General features: G+C 52.9%; 1 pseudogene; it reads right to left on the bottom strand.

Annotated features, from left to right (window-relative positions):
* Positions 1-2,666: 2,666 nt before the first annotated feature.
* LOC124964799 (60S ribosomal protein L13a-like) lies at positions 2,667-5,220 on the bottom strand (annotated as a pseudogene).
* Positions 5,221-5,729: the final 509 nt, after the last annotated feature.

The following is a 5,729-nucleotide window of genomic DNA, read 5'->3' as shown; positions in this document are numbered from 1 at the left end:
CTCTGGGCCCAGCACGCTGCTGAGCCTACAGTGCTCTCTCCTGGAATCTTCCCAGTCACCCCGTGAAGTGAGCGCTGTTGCCATTCACGTTTCACACACGAGGAAACTGAGGAACAGACTGCTGTGTCACGTGTTCAAGGTCACGAGCTGGTGGCGGCCGAGCTGCGGTTCCACTTTCTCCAGGCTCCTCACCAGTGGCTCCCAACTCCAACTCCTGTCGCCTCATGTCAGAATCCCTGGGGAGTTTTAAAAGATGCTGATGCCCAGACGCCCCCCGACCAATACTCCAGAGTTGTGGGGGGCAAGGACTGGGATGTGGTGCACGTTCAAATCTCCCCAGGAGATTCCACCCAGCGTCTGGGGTGGAGACCCCAACCTGCTGCCCTGAAGAACGTCCCGCAGCTGGCCTGGACAGGGCATGCAGGGCGGACCTGGAGCTGGAGCGTGCACCATGGGCTCTGAGGAAGGAGCGGGTCAGAAGGCCCGCTGCATCCAGGCTGCCCCTGAAGAAGCAGAGAAAGCAGGCCCGGGCCTGGCGGGGGTCAGCTATTTCTCCCCAGTGGGGTGTCTGCGCCCCAGTTGCGGGTGCTCCTGGGGCTCACAGCACAAAAGCTCCCTCTGGCCCCAGGCAGTGCCCAGACGCTGCCCCACCCGTCAGACCAGCCTGAACCCTGCCTACGTCCAAGGCCAGCCTGCGACCTCTGACATTCCTGCAGGAACCCAGTGAGGCAGAACAGACAGGGCTTTCAGAATGCGTGCCTGCTGTTGGGTGAATTATCACCCAGAATTATCTGCCATGAGCACGGGGTGGCATTTCACGTGCCAAAGGTTGGCTGGCCCCGCCCTGGCCCTAGCTGCTTGGCTCCAGGGCCCTCATTCCAACTGTGCAAGGACAGAAACCTTATTCTTCCCTAGCAAGAGGCCTCCACCCTCACCATCTGTGCAGAACCTCCCCCAACCCAGTCTTCCCCTGACCCCCACCCAGGGGCCAGAGCCTGCCTTTCCTATGGCTCAGCGCCAGAGTGGATTAGACAAGAGTGACTCAAAAGTCAAGTTCCCAGGTCTTCTTAAGCCAGAGATTTTATCAACCTCAGCTTGAATCCCGGTCTGCCACTCACCACCTGTGGGACTGGGGCATACTGCTTAAAGTGTCTGATCCCACTTTCCACATCTGTAAGAGGGGAATGACATCCTCCATCTTCCAGGAATGTTGAGATTGAAATGAGATGGTGGATGTGATAAAGCTTGAGAATGGGCACATGGGGGACACTTGGAAAGACAAGGCACAACGGAGGACCCTAAATGAACTTGATCGAGATGCAGCTCATCAAGTCAGACCCAAACACTGTACCCAGACTCCCAAGATCGAGACACGAGGTGCAGCCCAGAGACCTCACTTCAGTTGCCACCAGCAAGCTGAACAATCCGGAGGGAAACTTCCAGTGAGCCCTGGAGTGAGCTTAGTGAAGCTGACACCCTGCTCATCCTGAGCTGCCTGCAAAGGGGAACCGAGCCTGGCTGCTCTCCTGATGGCCCATTCCAAGGCAAGACACAGGACGGAAGCTTCCAGGCACTGCTGTGTCCACAGCGTTCTTGTCCAGGGCCTGGCATGTAGGAGGGTCCCTGCCCAAGCCCCTCGGCCCCAGCTCTTGCTGTTCCCCCACAATCAGGTCTGTCCATCTTTCCATTTCACAGACACTTGCTCTGAGCTCTGACTCTGCCAGGAGTGGGGACAAACCGAGGACTCAGGTGGTGCCAGCGAAAGGAAAGGACACAGTAAGCATTTGCTGGGTGCTGCCAAAGAAGTTGCCAGAGGATGGCTTGGGGGTTGGAGCACTGTCCCCATTCATCAACTCATTTTTAAAATTTATTTATTTATTTTGTACTGGGGATTGAACCCAGGGGCACTTTACCACTGAGCTATATCCCCAGTTCTTTTTTATTTTGAAACAAGGCCTCTCTAAATTGCTGCGGTTAGCGTTAAACTTGTGATCCTCCTGCCTCAGCTTTTTAAGTAGCCTTACTCAAAGGTTCTTTTTTTTTTTTTTTTAATTTTTTTTAGTTGTTGATGAACCTTTATTTTTTATTTACTTATTTGTTCATATGCGGTGCTGAGACTCGAACCCAGTGCCTCACACGTGCCAGGCAAGCGCTCCACCACTGAGCCACAACCCTAGACCAAAGGCTCTTTTTTTTTAATCAAAAAATAATTTATTTGCTTTTGATCACAAAACAGAGGGAAGGGCAGGGGCAATGCTGTACCCCTTGGTCACTTCTTCCAATCTTTGCTCCTCTAAAACCTGGCCCACTTCAGCAGCTGTGTTCTCCCATTCTGTCAGCTACAGAGTAAGGGTGGCCACATGGGAGGGATGGATGCCCCTTGGTGTTCCAGCTCATTGTATTTGAATACTGCCAGTAACTGGTGGTTCTATCAATTACCTAAAATTCATGAAGGAGCAGGTCATAAGTTCTGACCATCCAACTCTTAGAAACCTCACAGAAAGACCTTCTGAAACAGGAGCAGAGACTAAGGCTAGCCCCTTCTCTGTCTCAGCTTTCTGGGTCCCAGGCTGCCTGTGGTACCTGAAGAGCTGTCCTGGGCCCCCATATCCCAGGTGGTGATGGAGGAAGGGCAGGCCAGGCCAAACATGAAGCATAAGCAGTCTTTACTGGGCCCAGAGCAGGAGTCCATGGGTCCTGAGGACCTTGTGAACTTGTTAATTTTCTCCACATTCTTTTCTGCCTGTGTCCGTAGCCTCATAAGCTGTTTTTCCTTCCGGTAATGGATCTTGGCCTTCTCTTTCCTTTTCTCCTCCAGGGTGGCTGTCACTGCCCGGTACTTCCAGCCAACCTCATGAGCCAGGCGCCCCAGGTCGGCAAACTCTCTTGTAGGCTTCAGCCGCACAACCTTGACAGCAGCAGGAACCACCATCCGCTTTTTCTTGTCGTAGAGCCGTGGAATCCCATCAGACACCTTGAGGCGGTCCAGGGCAGCCTGGCCTTGCTTGGTCTTGTGGGGCAGCATGCCTCGCACTGTCCACCAGAAGATGCAACTCGGGGCGTAGAAGTGGTATGGGCCCCGGGATGGGATGGTGTTCATTCACTTGCGGAGGAAGTCCAGATACTTCAACTTGTTTCTGTAGAAATTTCCAGAAATATTGATGCCCTCACAGCGCACAACCACCACCTTGCAACTCAGCAGTACCCATTTGGCCACTGGCTGCCAGTCGGCCCAGAAGATGGCCTCAGCCATCCAGCACCAGGACCTGCCCCTCTGCTATCTTTGGCAGTTGCCTGGGAAAAAGCTCAAAGGCTCTTTGACACCTGTAAGAACCCAGTTTTTTTTGCTCTGTTTATTCAGTTACCCTACCCTGTTGGCCTCATCCTCAGGGATTCAAGATGGCTGCAGTCATTCCGGATATCACATCCTCATCATTGGTATCCAGGCACAGAAAACTGATTGGCCAGTGATTCCCAGAAGCCTCTTTGCAGACCTTTCTGGTTCCTTTCTCTTCTAATCAGACCAGGTCACATTCCCTCACCCATCTCCTCACCAAACCACTGACAAGGAGATGGGGCCGCCATGATGAGCTTAGATTCACCAGGGGTTACAGGAGGGAACTAACGGAAGGGCAGACTCTAGGATAAAATCAAGTCTCTGCAGCGTGGAGGAAGGGGAGTGGCAATGGTCATGGTGACCACATCAGAGCTTCCTGCCCACTGGCCTTGCCCTCTGCGGGACATAGCATTTCTCCACCTCACCCATTCAATGTGGCATCTTCCTTCAGATCAACTGTCTCCTCCTCCAAAAGTTCTCCCTGTTCCCTCCAGCTTCCTCAAGAAGGAGCACCCAGCTGACAGCTCGGGCTGCAGCTGCAACTAAACATTTACACATACCCTCGTCTTCTCCTTCCAATCTCTGTTCCTTCTCTTCTTTTTCTGTGCTGGGGATCGAACCCAGGGTTCTACCTATCCACTCGGGGTGCCATCTCGCCTAGAGCCAGGCTAATTCTCCAGTTTCCCAAAACAGGCATTGACCAGGCGAGTGAATTGGGATGCTGCCGAGGTGGATGCCGGGTGTGGCAGGGGACATCACCGGCCTTCTCTGGTGGTGAGATTTTTTTTCAAGGCTAGGAGGTGCCGTGTAGAGTAATTTTATTTTCCTCTCTGTCCTCTTCGCTGGTTTAAACTTTTTCAATGATGTGACGAGCATCACTTTTAAGGGGTCGTGACATTTTTTACAAAAGCAAAGCCTTTTCTTTTTTTTTTTTTTTAATGAAGAAAAACATCCATTTGGGATTATTTGAGATGTGTAAGGAAACCATGGGGTGCTAGGAGTTTCTTCCTTCCCTTTCTTTCTTCCACCCTCCCCTCACCCCAGCAGGAGCACCCTTTTGGAGTCTGAGGCCCTCCTCCTCCTTCCAGGGGACTTTACAAAGATCCAAAAGGCTGCGCTGGGCTCAGGATTAAAAGCGAAGTTAAAAAGGTGAATTTCCTTGAGAAAATGATACTGGTGTTTATGTTTGACTTTTATTTCTCTTCCAAAGCAGGAATTTGGAGGACCTGAAGCATCTGGGTCTTTTAATAAAGTCTTGGAATCCAAGCTTTGCCCAGGTCATCACCTGTATGCCGTGAGATGCTCCTCATTGGTTTCTCTGTTGGATTATCCGCATTCACTCTCTGCACTTGTAGCTGAGTGGAGGATCCGAGCTCAGGTTGGGGACACTGGTGGGGCCAAAGCAGGTTTTCAGCAGGAGGTCATGGATGGACCAGGGTGCCTGCAGGAGGAGCGGGCTGTGGCCTGAGAAGAGGGAGTCAAGGCCTAGGTCAGAGCACAAAGAGCGGGCGGGCCTGGGAGGGGCTGTGAGGACCCGAAGGTGGAGGATTCCAGAGCCCTGAATGGTGGAGTCAAGAGACCTAGGAGTTCTTGAGCTATAGGAACAAAGGTACAGAGGACAACCCCCGGATTCCGGCCAACGGGAAAGGTGGAAGCAGATGCCAGACCCCAACAGGTGTGAGGGCAGGAAAGGGTGGATTCTATTTCACGCTCTTGGGCATCATCGTGATATGAAGCACACAGAGAGACCCACCAGCAACGGGGACATGGAGGCCGAGCCCTGCTCCAGCCTCCAGCTCTTCCATTTCCTGCCTCTCGGGACCCAAGGACTCTGGCCCCCAGGTCCTGCCAGCTGGATGCACTGGTGACAGATGCCGACACATGGCCCCAGGGCTGCCTGGGTCGGGTGCTGCCAGCTGGGTATTGCCTCAGCATCAGGAAAGGAAGGAAGTAAGGCCCAGTTTAGGCTGAGACCCCAGAGAGAGGAACATCCCTCGAGGAAAACAGGCTGGTCACTAGAATACGGCTCAGCACCTCACAGTTGGCCTGATACAAAGCCACAATTGACTTGGGCACATGGTTCTTTCAGCTGCTTCACAGTCCTGAGTGCCCGACCCAGAGACAACCTACCTCCCAGGCCTTGTCCTCAGGGCTTCACGTCTGGGTTCACTTGCACATGAGGACACTGAGGCTCAGAGAGGTGGAGTCATTTGCCTGAGGACACATAGCTGGTTGGATAGGCCTGTCCAACCCTGGGGCCCAGGTTCTTAACCACCCTCATGGCAGGCTTCATTCCAAGTTTCCTTTCAAAGCTGACTGGGAAGACGCCCACTTAACAGTAGCTTCAGAAAGCATGGAGTTTACATAAAAAGAGATAATATCTAAACATGTA

Source organism: Sciurus carolinensis, chromosome 14, assembly GCF_902686445.1.
Source record: "Sciurus carolinensis chromosome 14, mSciCar1.2, whole genome shotgun sequence".
Classification (NCBI taxonomy): domain Eukaryota; kingdom Metazoa; phylum Chordata; class Mammalia; order Rodentia; family Sciuridae; genus Sciurus; species Sciurus carolinensis.
The sequence above is the reverse complement of the archived record's forward strand: the minus strand, read 5'-3'. Positions and strand labels throughout refer to the sequence as shown.